This window comes from Artemia sp. Qi Xiang Cuo, chromosome 6 (genome assembly GCF_049724085.1).
Source record: "Artemia sp. Qi Xiang Cuo chromosome 6, ASM4972408v1, whole genome shotgun sequence".
Classification (NCBI taxonomy): domain Eukaryota; kingdom Metazoa; phylum Arthropoda; class Branchiopoda; order Anostraca; family Artemiidae; genus Artemia; species Artemia sp. Qi Xiang Cuo.
The window spans coordinates 78202651-78218764 of record NC_142799.1 but is presented as its reverse complement, the minus strand read 5'-3'; the positions used below and the strand labels follow the sequence as shown (position 1 = coordinate 78218764).

The window sequence follows — 16114 nt, the reverse complement described above, 5'->3', positions numbered from 1 at the left end:
AGTTTTGTGTTTGTGTGTGTGTGTAAGTTTTTGTGTGCATGTAAGTTTTTGTGTGCATGTAAGTTTTGGTGTGAATGTGTAAGTTTTTGTGTGTGTGTGTGTGTGTGTAAGTGTGTGTGTGTGTGTGTGTGTGTGTGTATGGGGGGGCGTGTGTGTGTAAGTTTTCATGTGTGTGTGTGTGTAAGATTTTGTTTGGATGTGTAAGTTTTTGTATTATTCCAAAATATTAATTTTCTGAAATGACACACCTATGAAAGTATATGAAATCTAGCTTAGAAAGTTCAAAAATAGCAAATTAACCATCCCAAATCATAGGTTTCAGTCAACACACACCTACGAATGGCTATGAAATCCTGCTCAGAAAAGTCAAAAAATATCAGCCCACACACCCCCAAATCATAGGTTTCAGACATCACACACCTACGAAAGACTAAGAAATCCGGTTATGAAAAGTCAGAAATAGCAAATTACATATCCCAAATCATAGGTTTCAGACAACACTCACCTATGAACGGCTAAGAAACCTAGCTCAGAAAAGTCGAAAATAGCAAACTACACATCCCAAATCATAGGTTTCAGACAACAAACACCTATGAAAGGCTAAGAAATCCAGCTCAGAAAAGTCAAAAGTAGCAATCCATCCACTCCAAATCATAGGTTTCAGACACTACACACCTATGAAAGACTAAGAAATCCAACTCAGAAAAGCCTGAAATAGCAACCCACACATCCCAAATCATAGGTTTCAGACACCACACACCTACGAAAGACTAAGAAATCCGGTTATGAAAAGTCGGAAATAGCAAATTACACATCCCAAACTATTGGTTTCAGACAACATTCACCTACGAAATACTAGAAAACCTTAGCTCAGAAAAGCCTGAAATAGCAAACTACACATCCCAAATCATAATGTTCTGACAACACATACCTATGAAAGGCTAAGAAACCTAGCTCAGAAAAGTCGAAAATAGCAAACTACACATCCCAAATCATAGGTTTCAGACACTACACACCTATGAAAGACTAAGAAATCCAACTAAGAAAAGCCCGAAATAGTAATTTACATATCCCAAATCATAAGTTACAGACAGCATTCACCTACGAAATACTAAGAAACCTTAGCTCAGAAAAGTCTGAAATAGCCAACTACTCATCCCAAACTCGAAGTTTCAGACAACAAACACCTATGAGTGACTAAGAATCCTAGCTCTGAAAAGTCCAAAAAGCAAACTACAACTCCAGTTACAGACAGCATTCACCTACGAAATACTAAGAAACCTTAGCTCAGAAAAGTCTGAAATAGCCAACTACTCATCCCAAACTCGAAGTTTCAGACAACAAACACCTATGAGTGACTAAGAATCCTAGCTCTGAAAAGTCCAAAAAGCAAACTACACCTCCCAAATCATAATTTTCTGAAAGGACACACATATGATAGGCTAAGAAATCTAGCTCAGAAAAGTCAAAAATAGCAAATTAACCATCCCAAATCATAAGTTTCACTCAACACACATCAACGAAAGGCTAAGAAACCTAGCTCATAAAAGCCTGAAATAGCAAACTACTCATCCCAAACTATTGGTTTCAGACAACATTCACCTAGGAAATACTAGGAAACCTTAGCTCAGAAAAGCCTGAAGTAGCAAACTACACATCCCAAATCATAGGTTTCAGAAAACACACATCAACGAAAGACGAGTGCTCGGGGAGAGCCTTTAAGGGTCTGTGGGTCCCTTGAGGGTCGGTGGTCCTTTGGGAGCTCGGGGGGACCTTTGGGGCCCGGGGGTTGGGCTTTGGGGTCGGGGGATGGCTTTGGGGGGGCGGGGTGGGTCTTTGGGGTGCCGGGAGGGCCTTTGGGTGCCTGGGGGACATTTGGGGACCGGTGGAGGGCCTTTGGGACCCCGTTGGTCCTTTGGGAGCTCGATGTGCCTTTGGGGGGCCCGGGGATGGCATTTGGGGGTCTGGGTGGGCCTTTGGGGCGCCGGTGGCCCTTTGGGAGCTTGGGGGGCCTTTGAGTGTCCGGGGGGACAGTTGGGAGCCTGGGGGACATTTGGGGCCTGGGGATGGCCTTTGGGGGTCTGAGTGGGCCTTTGGGGGACCGGTGGAGGGCCTTTGGGAGTTTGGGGGGCTTTGAGGACCGGGGCCTTCCTGAGGGGGTGGGTTATGGGGATTGGAACCCTTTGGATCGGGGTAGGGCGATCGGGGCTCTTTGGGGTTGTGGTAGGGGACCTCACAACACAGTTCAATGGAACTTGTGTATTATAACGACCACACTCAAAAATCATCTTTTAAATCATCTTTTAAATCAACGTCTCTAACGGTTTCGCCGAAATAATTCCATAAGCTGTCTAAAACCATTTCGCCCAAATAATTCCTAAAAGTAATTTCATCGTGTTCCTTTTGTTTGGCATCTCAGTACTTTCACATTTCAAATTTCTAGGAAACCCTTTCCTACGTTAATCTCTTCATCTCATAAATTTTCCTAGCTAAACTATTATAGTTTCGTTAGAATATCAATTTATCTCTCCGACTTAAAGCTCCATGAAGCCGTATTTAAAAATAGAATTTCTATCTCTTTAGACTCCCGCATAATTCCAAGATAACAAGTGATGTCATTTATGATTCCTGACACTAAAGATCAATGAAGCCCTATTTAAAAATAGAATATTAATTTTTATCTCTGTCCTAAAGAACGTTTATCCCTCAGACCTAAGATTAAAGAAGCCTTAATGTTTCTTAATTCCCTCTTCGTGAATCAACAATTTCCCCGCCGATTATGTAAATCAAGTTCACAGGTCAGGCCTAAAGATTAAAGAAGCCTTAATGTTTCTTAATTCTCCCCTTCGTGAATCAATAATTCCCCCTAGCGATTATGTAAATCAAGTTCTCAGGTTAAGCTAACCAAACAACAATGAAGCCATGTTTGTTTCTTAATTCCCCCCTTTGTGAATCAATAATTTCCCCTAGCGATTATGTAAATCAAGTTATCAGGTTAAGCTAACCAAACAACAATGAAGCCAAGTTTGTTTCTTAATTTCCCCTTCGTGAATCAATAATTTCCCCTAGCGATTATGTAAATCCACGGAAATTCACTTCCCCCTCGAGTCCTAGATCAATAACACTGTTCCCGTTAGAATTCAATGCGCATGTGCAACCTTCGCCCCGGAGCTATTACACATAGAAACAACAAATAAATCGATCTTGGAAAAAGAGGTCATTGAGGGATTACGCAATCTTTCTCCTTAGGGACTCTATGAGCATATCGTTTCATAATTCCCCACGCTCGTGAATCAATAATCACCCCATCGATTATGTAAATCAACCCTCATGTCATTCGCTCGTGGCCAAACAACAACAACAACAGATCGATTGACCTTGACACACCCACATTAGACTCAATCGATAATCCTTGAATAAATTATGTCCCGTCAGCATTAAACTAAATTGTAGATGGCAGCAGGGGTGAGTCGTGGGGCTGGTACCCCCTCCTCTACTGCAATCATGGAATTCATTATGTCGACGATTTCAAGTTCGTACCAGCCCAAGCCCAAGAAATGGCTTTTAACGTTATTCAACTACACAAAATACACCGGTAAGTATTTGCCTGACCAACCCAAATTCACTAAAAATTGACTGAGTAAATTAAATTATAATAGATTGAGCAGCTAAAGCTGTAGTTATTTATTCAAGAATTTACAATAGGTTAGACTGCTCCTCTTCGATATTGACTAGTGTCTCAATAGACTAGTGTCTTCTATTTTATATAAACTCTTTACTAATGTTTTTATCCATTGTATTATGAGACTATCTAGATTCTTATGCTGAAAGGGATGGTATGGTTAGCTTGTTTGCTAATTTAAGCTAATATAAAGGCATAAAACCACTTGTCCTAGCCAAGTGGGTAGCACAGTAGGCTTAAAATCCTTTGTCTGTGAAGACAGGGGTTTCAGTTTTGGGGTCGCTGGTTATTTTTATTTGAAGTAGGGGTCAGTGGCATGACTCTGTAATCACAGCCCGAGCCGACTTAGCCAGGAATGGGTGTCTGAACAATTCCGGGGAATATAAATAGGAAGGGTGTGTGAAAGCACAGGATGGCAGGTCCCCAACACCCCATTGCAGTTCCTAGCTCAAGGGATGCTAAACAGAGATCAGCACTGCCGGTAGGGACTGTAAGATCCAAGTGCTAAAATCCTTACTTTTTTTATTGCATAAAAATTTAAAGATTTTTACTGTTTCAGATTTTTAGGTTTCATTTTAATTATTTGAAAGCTACATTATTTTCTTATGTTAGGAATTTTTCATGTTTCAATTTAATTCCCAAAGTGTTCAATCTATTATTACCTACTTAATGCAAAAGTCTGTAGTCATATTTTCAAATAACCAAAATGCACTATTTGTTGTTCTTAAGTGAAAAATGATTAATAGGGATTTTTTAACTTGCAGTAGTAAGAGTAACGTGTAATGGTAAGGGTTTTATTAAAAGGTAATAAGACTAATGTAAAGATTACTGCTAGTGACAACACATCAGAGTGTTTCCTGACAGCAAGAACCCATTTGGGGCCACCACACAAACCTCCTTAACTCCAATTTGATCATTATACCACTCCCATGAAGTTTCTCCCTTCTTTAAACCGTTTCTTGTCACTTCTCTTCATCCCTCTTTGAGGCTTGGTCCAAAATACATGAAATGATTGAACAAATAGAGCACAAGTCACACCCATTTTCTCACAAAAAATTCCTCTGGTCTTCATTTCCCCTAAGGGGTAATGTAGGAAGCAAAACATAGCATGAAAAAGAATATACTAATTTAAAAGTAAAATAGAATAAACTGGATAGAACAGAAATGAACACTTTTTTTTAGCTTTAAATAGGCGGGGATTGTTGAAAATGAAACAGAACATGAAAAAGAGCAAGGTAATTTAAATAGTAGAAATATGAACTGAATAAATATAGTAAAAGCAGTTCTTTAAACGAAGTTTAAATTTTCCTAAAATCAAAATAGCAACAAAAACTCTTTGAGCAACAACTGCAAAAACATAGCAACAACTGAGTTAGCTTAAACAATCATAAATAAAATGTTTAAACATGTTAAATTTATATGTTTTTCTATTATTTCAGGGGTCAAAGTCCAGCAACAGCTGAGTTTAACTTCCTAGATCAAGCTAAGTGACTTGAGACTTATGTTATGGACATTCATGTATTCAAGGTATGAATAAAAAACTGTTTCCGCTATCGTTACTAACAATTTTTTGTTAGATCCTGAAAACTTGCCGTACTGGTCAAATGGTTGGCGCACTCGCGTGCAATGCTGTTTCCGTAACGGTAGGGGTATGAGTCCTGATATTACTGATTATCTGGTTTGCAGCAGGGGTTAGCGGCGTGACTCTGTAATCTCGGCCAGAGTTGACTCCGCTCTAAATAGTTGCATGGAAAAATCCGGAGAAAACATGGGAAGGGTCAAAGGATCTGCCACAACCATGCATATAATCGGGCCATCAGAGAGATCGGTAGTTTTCAAATTAAAAAAGGTAATTTTGGTAAAGGTAAATTTGGTAAATTTGGTCTATCAGACTTTAAGAAAAACACAAAAAGGAATGCAAAGCTGTAAACCTTGTTTTATAAAAACAAGCCGAGGAACCACTTTGGGGTTGAACATTAGTTTTATTACATTTTCATTCTTTTTTACTGAATTTTCCTTATTGATTTCATGTATTTTTAATACTTTTACTTTCGTTACCTTTTTTTGTGTAGGTTTTGTTTTGTCGTCATTCTAGTATGTGAAATTATTCTTTTTGATTTTCTTCATTGTTACTACGATATGTGTCACAAAATTTTGCAAGGATTAAACAGCACTTAGTAAGAAAAATCGATCTTTTTTTTAATATGTGATTCTATATCCTCAAGTCTTTATCTTCAGCAAAATGTATGAGTAGTTTATAAGAGTGGAAAGTTTAACCGAAATCGGAGAAGAAATCATCAACGCCATCCTGCATTTGGTGTTTCGCAGCGTTCTTTTAGTGTAATAATAATGCATAATTAGTTTATTGAAAGACTTAATGTAGTGATAAGTTTATAATATGAGTTTCGGGAAAAAAACGCAATTATAAAGTCTAAAGAATGCCTGGAAACGCCAAACCCTAGTTTGGTAAAAAAAAACAGTAACAATACAGAAACTTATAAACGAGGGTGATTTTCATCCAGTTGAAAAAAAGCGAAAGCAAAAAAACAAAGAAATTAACTTCAAAAGGTTTGTTTTTGTGAGCGTGTTGAGCTGGGATAATGGCTTGGCGGAGTTCCTTGCCGAAATATCTGCTTTGTCTTTTCGCTTTTTTTTCTAACTGGATAAAAATCACCTCGTTTTGTTTTCTTAATTATTTGTTTTTGTTTATAAAGCATCATATTAACCAGTGTGGCCTTAGAATGTATTTACGCCAGACTCGAGGTGGTGTTGGTTATTTTATTTTTCGATATCCAGGGTCAGATTTACAGCTTTTGCGTTCCTGGGACCAAGCGTTTTTGTGAAATTTATTAGGGTAATCTCTGAAAATTTTGGGAAAGTGGAAGTACTGAACAGTAAATGCCGAGCAAAAAGTGATGAAGGAGAGGTGATACCGAACTCTTAGCCGTCATCCTTGGGATACACCTGACAGTTTATAAGTGGCCGCGAATACTAATAATAAAAAAAAACAAGCAATACGGCTCAATAGTAATCCAAACTTTTAAAAAAGGAATTTTGATGTCAATAAATGTATCAAAAGAACGGGCTTATAATGCTGATTCTAAATATATAAATTTTATTTAGTTTACTATTACTCATGAAAGGCTACGAGCCTGAGAAAATTTACATGAATTTTGAAAGAGGGGGGAAACATCCCCTACAAGTGAAAGAGTTTTAATGAAAATCACGCCGTCAGATTCAGCGTATCAGAAAACGCTGATACGCTGGAAACATAGGTTGGGGCTAATTGTCTATACGACCTATGCGACCAGTTTATGCGACCACCCCTTACATAAAAACCTATATGCCCTGGGGAATAACTTACCACACTTGCCCCCGTACTCTGGGGGGATTTAAAAAAAAATTATTTGTCTAAAAAAAAAAGTTTTGGTGGGACTCGAAGAGACTTTTCCGCTTTTAAACGAATAAGATAAGATAAGATAAGTTTTATTCTTCATTATATATACACATACAATATTACATGCTATTATTCCCCCAAAGGCTCATTGGCCTGTACAAAGGGGGAAGACATGAAATGCTTACTCAAAAATGAAAAACAAAACACTTACTCACATACAAAGGAGAAGAAAAGAAAATATAGATACAATGAAAACTATAGAAAAAATAGAATAAATAAGCTAAATTAATTAATTAGATTAAACAGACTAAAAAAAAAAAAAAAAAATGAAATAAAAACATAAATAAAAATAACATCTACGAAGCCAAAAATTTTTAACAATTTTTTTTTTCTTTTTTTTTTTCCTAAACAAACCGAATGAGTGGCACCCGCGAGCTGACTCAGGCAAATTATTCCAAACAATATGACACGCCATTAGAGGATTAAAATCTGACCTTATACCAGGAGTAAAGAAGGACACTAAGCCCCAAGACCTTTTTTGTATTTATTCCTTAGGAGCATTACGGAGCATACACACATGCACCCATAAATACGCACAAAGTCCTGAAACTATTTTCGAAAAGATAATTGGTGGAGTTAAATTAAAACGTAGATTGTTATTCATTATCACTATTCTCTGTTGTTTTCTGGTGTTGGTAATGAATTTATAAATATACTTAAAATCAAATGACTGTTTATTGTCAAAAGTTTTACTCGTTTTTATACTTTCTTGTCATTTTAAATATAGCTGGAAATGCAATGTAGTCAAAGAAATTATTTACGATGTACAAATGGACCACTGAAATTTTTGGCCACTAATGCATAAATATCTTGCATACATATTGTGTATGGTTACATCGATAAATGAAGATTCTTTACCTGGCTAGACACTTTTTTAACTGAATTCACTGCATATAAAAAATTGATAAGAATCATGAAAACTCGGCACTTGTCAATTCAAAGAAACACACCCAAAAAATAGAACTTACGTTAATCCCAATGATGTATACCAAAACATGGTGATAATATAATACTTTCGAAACAAAATTATGAAAACTACGATAAAGAATTATGGAAAGCAGGCCACGCACAACGTATTATATTAAATACCTGACCCAACTTAACCTAGCTCCTAACCATCTCTGTATATTAAAAAATTAATTAAAAACGTCTCATATAAACCCACAACATCAGGCTCTCCATCAGAAACAATTTGTCTTAAATTATCAATTGACGAGGAGAGACCCTGAATGTTAAACTTAAATGCTGTCAAAGAATAATTTCCTTTGGTAACCTCCTCTCCCCCCCAAATCCGAAACATATTTACTATAACAAATAGGGTTTATATTAATCGGACTTTGATTAGCCTGACCCACATAATTACTTACAATACTAATTACATCGAAAGGATTATATTCAAACTCCAAAGCCGACTCTCATGGCTTAAAAAATTCACAAAAACAGGTTTTACTTGGAGTCTATTAAAGTCACCAGATGAACCAAAAAGAAATCTTTACTTAAATCAATTGCAAAAGAAAAACCTGTCAAAGGATTACAAACATTCAAATAACTAATTGGACAGCAGTTATTATCGGAATGAACCATTAGCACTGAAAGAGAAGCAAAAATGAAAAAATAAATAAAGTAAATAAATGAAAATCAATGAACTGTGGAAGGCATTTACAAAATAAGAAAAATACTAACAAGTCACATACTAATGCATTCATGCGACTAGTTAATTTTACGTATACGAGTTTCACCCGGAACTTTGGCTAGAACTTGTCCATGATCAGACCAAACACTACTTGGACCAAAGGAGCTGCGAGCCGCGTTTAATAGATCGCGACGCTTTTTAGTTAGGTTTTCAAACACAAATACACCTGACTTAACCAACTTAATTTTTGCTGCAAACACTTTTCGAGCAATATCCAAGTTTGAAAATTTTACCAGGATGGGGGCAATTTTCACATTCTCAGTTTGAGTAGCAGGCTGACGGAATTGATTAGCCTTTAAGAGGTCCATTTTTTTTAAATCTTGCAAGCCCATTATTTTTGTTTTCACTTCAATAAGATTATCCATCAATTCCACATTGGGGTTTGGTTTCACAGCGTAGAAAATTAGGGTGTCAAGTAAGGTATCTTGCTCAAGTTGGTCAACCCTGTCCTCTATTATAGAAATTTTATTTTCAAGCAAGTTCACAGCATTATAAAGTCTTTGAAGGGTTGTTTCAATTTTTTCAAATTTAGCATTGTATTCAAGGGAAACAGAATTATAAACTTCGTTCACAATATCTTCACTGATAATTTCAGAAGCTCGGCAATCTTTCATTGTGTCTGATACGACACGAGAAATGTCATTCATTAAGTTGGAATTAGTGTTTATTAGTTCCTCTTGAGTTTCATTTATTAATTCCTTTAAAGTTGATGCTGCTGCGGCAGTCGGAGTTGACGGCGCTAGGCTGGATTTTACTTTAGTTTTTTTGGGTAGAGACAAGTAGGTTTTACTCTTAGTCTTGAAAATATCAGAGAATAGGCGCTGCTCTTCAAAAGCCTTATTTACATCTTTATCTGTTCTTGTACAGGCTTCTTTAAAGTGCTCATTCCAGTTGCGGATATGAGATTCAGCTATAAAATGCTCAGAGTGGGTACCGTAGCAAAAGACTAGGTATCTAGCTTGATTTTTATGGTCTTTGGTGGTTTTAATAACTACTGATGGCCATAAGGGGTATCCCTGAAAAGAAGCTAGGACAAGATCGAACTCTTTGTATTTTGCCATTATACAAATGGTAACTGCACCGACGTACTAACCACTAGTACCAATAGAGCCCGGTGAATGATTTGTTTAAAGTGATACTTTGTGTGCAGAAATCATTTTCTTTTTGTTAGTCCTCCGTTAAAGCAGATGATAGCCAATGACCATTCGCCTTAATTAAATTTAAATGCCAAAGCTTGATTGAAGTTCCGATGCATCTTTTTTGAAAACAGTCCGTAATTGTTAACTTCTCAAATTTAAATTTAACGAAAATTCGAGTAAAATTGCTGAAGCGATTGTTTTTGGCCTCAAATCGCCCCCCCCCCCATCCGATGAGTTTTCCCCACTCTGTATCCGATCAAAATATCGATATATCCATTTTGTAAAAAAAAATAGTTTACAGATCAAGTAGCAAAAACTCCAGGGTCGACACAACCACCAGGGCCCGGGGTCAGGGTTGTAAGTTATGCCCTGGGGGCATATATGTTTTTATGGAAGGGGTGGTCACATAAACTGGTCGCATAGGTCGTATAGACAATTAGCCCCAACCTATGTTTTCAGCGTATCAGCGTTTTCTGATACGCTGAATCTGACGGCGTAATTTTCATTAAAATTCTTTCAAATAATTTTTTTTAAATCCCCCCAGAGTACGGGGGCAAGTGTGGTAAGTTATGCCCCAGGGCATATAGGTTTTTATGCAAGGGGTGGTCGCATAAACTGGTCGTATAGGTCGTATAGACAATTAGCCCCAACCTATGCTTTCAGCGTATCAGCGTTTTCTGATACGCTGAATCTGACGGCGTGATTTTGATTAAAATTCGAATTGTCTATATAGCACAAGTCACACCCATTTTCTCACAAAAAATTCCTCTGGTCTTCATTTCCCCTAAGGGGGTAATGTAGGAAGCAAAACATAGCATGAAAAAGAATCTGACGCTGAATCTGACGGCGTGATTTTGATTAAAATTCGAATTGTCTATAGAGCACAAGTCACACCCATTTTCTCACAAAAAATTCCTCTGGTCTTCATTTCCCCTAAGGGGGTAATGTAGGAAGCAAAACATAGCATGAAAAAGAATATACTAATTTAAAAGTAAAATAGAATAAACTGGATAGAACAGAAATGAACACTTTTTTTTAGCTTTAAATAGGCGGGGATTGTTGAAAATAAAACAGAACATGAAAAAGAGCAAGGTAATTTAAATAGTAGAAATATGAACCGAATAAATAAAGTAAAAGCAGTTCTTTAAACGAAGTTTAAATTTTCCTAAAATCAAAATAGCAACAAAAAATCTTTGAGCAACAACTTCAACAACATACCGACAACTGAGTTAGCTTAAACAATCATAAATAAAATGTTTAAACATGTTAAATTTATATGTTTTTCTATTATTTCAGGGATTAAAGTCCAGCAACAGCTGTGTTAAACTTCCTAGATCAAGCTAAGTGACTTGAGACTTATGTTATGGACATTCATTTAGCCAAGGTATGAATAAAAAACTGTTTCCGCTATCCTGATCGTTATTAACAATTTTTTGTTAGATCCTGAAAACTCGCTGTACTGGTCGAATGGTTGGCGCACTCGACGTTTAATCCTGTGTCCGTAAGGGTAGGGGTATGAGTCCTGATATCACTGATTATCTGGTTTGCAACAGGGGTTAGCGGCGTGACTCTGTAATCTCGGCCAGAGTCGACTCCGCTCTAAATAGTTGCATGGAGAAATCTGGAGAAAAACATGGGAAGGGTCAAAGGATCTGCCACAACCATGCATATAATCGGGCCATCAGAGAGATCGGTAGTTTTCAAATTAAAAAAGGTAATTTTGGTAAAGGTAAATTTGGTAAATTTGGTCTATCAGACTTAAAGAAAAACACAAAAAGGAATGCAAAGCTGTAAACCATGAAAGTTCTCCAAATTCATTTGTTAAATAACATTTGACGTTTTACTTCTGTTCTACGAAACCGTTGCCATTTGATATTAAGTGATTATCGTTAAGAATATTTATTTTTATTCTTCAAGTTTTTCAAATTTTGTGCTCAAAATCTATCAACAATCTTCTTCAACAATGTTACAGTCGAATAAGGGACATCGTTAAAACGTCATTAGGCCTATTATTGATTCTGAGGTTGTTGCTCGTTTTAAACTGGAATTTGATAAGACTGAATTCAATTTTTAACAAGAGGAATATGATATCAATCGGAAATTTAATAAATGTTACGGCACTTATACGGGTTTACTTCAGAAGTGTGTTAAACCTAAAAAAGTTTACAGATATCAATCAGCAAAGAAACTATGGATTAGTAAGAGTCTACTCTTATGTATGAGAAGGCGAAACCATTTATATAAGGATTTGATCCAAAATAAAGGAACAACTACTAAGGAGGTTATAAAGCATATAATAACATTCTAAACTATCTCCTTCGGAAAGCTAAAGCGGATTATTTTGCTTTCAAATTTCAAGAAGCAGAGGGAAATCCAGGCAAGACTTGGAAACTTATCAAGTCTGTAATGAACCCTAGTCGGCCTCCCTCGGAGCTTCCGGTTAGTGTGAATTGCAATTCAGTTTGTGAGCACTTCTCTAATGTGGGCCATAATGTAGGATCCAGTATCCCAGTCCTGGCTGAAGATGGCGGTTTTACACAATTCCTGCCTGATAAGAGCAAAGTGTCTGCTTGTTTATAGCCGGTTAAATTAAGTGAGATGTGTGAAATGGTTAAAGATCTGAAAAAACAGTGCAGCGGGATCGGATCCCATGACTGTGAAAGTTTTTCTTGCTATTTATTCTATTGTTTCTTGTCAGATGGTAATGCTAATAAATTAGCGTTTTAAGTCAGGTATTTTCCCCGATTGTCTGAAGATTGCGAAAGTGAAACCGCTTTTTAAAAGGGGTGATAGTGGGAACTTAGGTTATTATAGGCCTATTTCCCTTCTTCCTGTTATTTCTAGAATGATAGAGACTGATAAATGTAAGAATGATTAATTTCCTAGAATCTAAGTCTTTGTTTCGGTCTAGCCAGCTCGGATTTAGGAAAGGAATGTCAACTGAGCAGGCAGTGATCTTCCTGAAGACATTTGTGAATGATCATTTAGATCGTCGTCTTAAAGTGGCATCCGTTTTCCTTGACATAATGAAAGCATTTGATTGTGTTGATTATGAAATTTTAGTAAAGAAGTTAAATAATTGTGGTATCCGTGGAAAATCTTTAGAACTTATTATATCAGTCCTGAGGGAACTTACGCAGATTGTGCAATTGAAAGTGAGACCTCTAGCCCGCAGAGAGTGAAGGCTGGCGTTCCTTAAGGGTCAGTTTTGGGACCGCTTTTATTTTTGATTTATATCAGTGATATTTACCGGTGCATTGAAGATATAACGATTTCGGATAAAGAGGATCACAGACCCAGAACTATAGTTCCTAGTTTTGCTGACGATACACATTTTACAGTTGCTGCTAAGACGGAAAGTGAACTTCTACTAATTCTGAAAAAGGGAATGGAATAAAAAGAAAAATGGATTAGAATTAATAAAGTTAAATCAAGCCATAAGAAAAGTCAATTTGTGATTTACGGGAGAAGTGTAAATTACTACCCCTGGATTGAGAAACTGGAACTTGATGGGAAAGCTATAGAACGTTTTAGAGCAGTGAAGTTTCTTGGAGTGATAGTTGATGAGTGTTTGAGTTTCTAAGAGCATATTAATCAAATTTCAACTAAGATTGCCCGAAATTTGGGAATTATATGGAAGCTAAGGCGTACTTTCCTAAGGGGTGGTATAGTCGCTTATTAGTGATTTTTGTATTACAGTTCTTTTTTGTCGTTTTTAGGCCTAGTTGGGGTAGTGATCTCCTGTGCAAGCTTAGCTTCTGGATTTTGTTATTTTTTGGTTGATGAATAGACCCTAATTTAATTTTAATTTATACAGCTAAAATATTACATTCCCATATCTACCAGCACAGAGGTGGATAAGGCAAGGTAGGCCATCATCAGCCCCGCCAGGAAATGTCTTTGGGGTGGCAAGTACTGCTAGGATTCTAGTTTTCAACAATTTTAAATGGTAATATTTTATTTTTCTATTTATATAAAGTACTTCAATGTATTTAAACAAATGCATGCAATGTATTTATCGATATGAAAATCCTATTGTAGAGGCTTCAGAAAATCCTATTGTGATGGTTTCGTTATGTAGAAGATCAAAACTCTCACAGAATTTCCATCCATCAAACAATAATACTCCTTTTCATCCAACCAAAATTCTTTAGCAATAATATTAATAAGGACTTTTTACCAAAATTACTGTTTATTGCCATTTTTTTAAGTATATTCAAATTTTTTCCGAAATTGAAATTGCAAACTTAAACGTAGGACGATACTAATCAACGTCCAATTACTGCTTTACACATTTTAAAAGCAACTAATAAGGGGCCGGTACCTCAAATTATATCTTGGTGAGGCCTGGGTATGATTTGGAAAACAATCGGAAATTGAATAAAATAGAGCTTTTCAACAGAAGGCAAGAAACAGACTTGAAACCTATTTGAATGGATTATTCCTTCTTAGCTCCTTACTCTTAACTGTGAAATTAGGCTTTTGTCAAAAATTTTGAAGAAAATATACCATTGGAAAGCACTAAAAGCTTTTGCTTAATGATCATAAAATGATCATAGTTATAAAATTAGCCCATTGTTTACGTATAGTATTTGTTATTGGGAAGTATGCATTCATTTTTTTGGGGGGAGGACGAATTTTCTGCTGGGAGGATTTTGCACGGGGAGAATTTTCTATGGAGAGGGAAGTTTCCAGAGGTGAACTTTCCAGGGGAAATTTTGCACTGGGTGAATTTGCCGGAATTCCTATACGAAATTTCTTTATACGTCTTTCCTTTTCTCTACCGATTCAATTTTCCGCATGACGATTTTAAGGGTAATTGTCCGGGTAAATTTTCGTCAGGGATGAATTATCCAGCGGATATTTCAGTTTTTGGGGATTCCTTGAAGGTTGAGACAGATATCTTGGCGTTATTTAAAAAACGATCCGAAATTAAAAAAAAGTTTTTTTCAAATTAAAGTGAGGAGCAACATTAAAACTTAAAACGAACAGAAATTATTACCTATATGAGGGGGGTCGTCCCCTCCTCGAAACCTCGCTTATTACACTGAAGTTGAAATTTTGTCCAAATTCCTTAAAAACGACTCCTGAAACACAAGGTTCGTTTAATTAAAACAATAAGTAAATTTTTTAAGTGCCGAAACACTGTAGAGTGAAGAGTGAGATGTTGAGGAGGGGGCAACCCCCCTCATATACTTAATGACTTTTGTTCGTTTTATTTCATGTTGTTCTTTACCTTCAGTTCGGTATTTTTTATTCAATGAAGCTTAGAGACAAACATTTTTTAAAGGCAATGGAAAAAGTATGTCAATCAAAGTAAAAGCATATAAAAATGAAAAAAAGTAAGTAATTACAAAACAAAACACAAAACGATAGCCTACTCACAGAAACTAAAATACAAACCCCCAGCATTCAGTTCTGTTGAGCAATGCCGATGCATTGGACGGATATTTTTTTTAATAATATTGACAGTTTTGAACTTGGTTATCAAGCACGAAAATATTTAGTGCCTGTAGACTCAGGGGTTCCTAAACTTTTTTCATTCACGACCCCATTCATGATTGCAAGTTTCCTGGTGACCCCATATAAATGTAATTGAAAGACAAATAAATATTTTTTTTTATGATTTAATTAATAGGTAACAATATACATACACACATAAAAATATATAGTTTTCGAATATGTTTAGAAACATTAAAAAAATTCCACAAAAGTTGAAGAGTTGTCTTTATGATACTTACAAAAATTATATGCCCTATTTTGCATCAAAATTGCAGTTTTTGCAATAAAATAAAAAAACGAGAATTCTGACTGTCTTAGTTCGTTCGAATATATTCTAACGCATTCATTGGGTGGTAAATATTAAATTAAAATGAAAGGAAAAACTTTAGTGAGATGAATTGCCTTTTTTTATTGCATAACAAACTAAATCTTACTTACTTTACTTTCGGCGGGAACCAGACGATGAACTGTCCTGCCCGGCACCAAAGGATCTTGGAATGACTTCCGACGACCACTTGGACCTGTCGGCTGCAGCTTCTCCGGCGATCTTCAGCCCGTCTTTGTCTCATCTCTGACCGTGTCTCCTGAATCCTCCCCACGGTTCCAGGTCCTCCTTGTATTTTTGCCGCAGGTTCTTCTTT

The 16114-nt window shown here is 36.4% G+C and overlaps 1 long non-coding RNA gene across 1 annotated transcript in view; it reads left to right on the top strand.

Moving 5' to 3' along the window:
• Positions 1 to 5209, top strand: part of LOC148951623 (uncharacterized) — a 26063-nt gene extending 20854 nt beyond the window's left edge. Inside the window, exon 3 of the long non-coding RNA XR_016141882.1 lies at positions 5122 to 5209. This is a non-coding gene — a long non-coding RNA (uncharacterized LOC148951623). The remainder of the gene's footprint in view (positions 1 to 5121) is intronic.
• The last annotated feature ends 10905 nt before the right edge of the window (positions 5210 to 16114 follow it).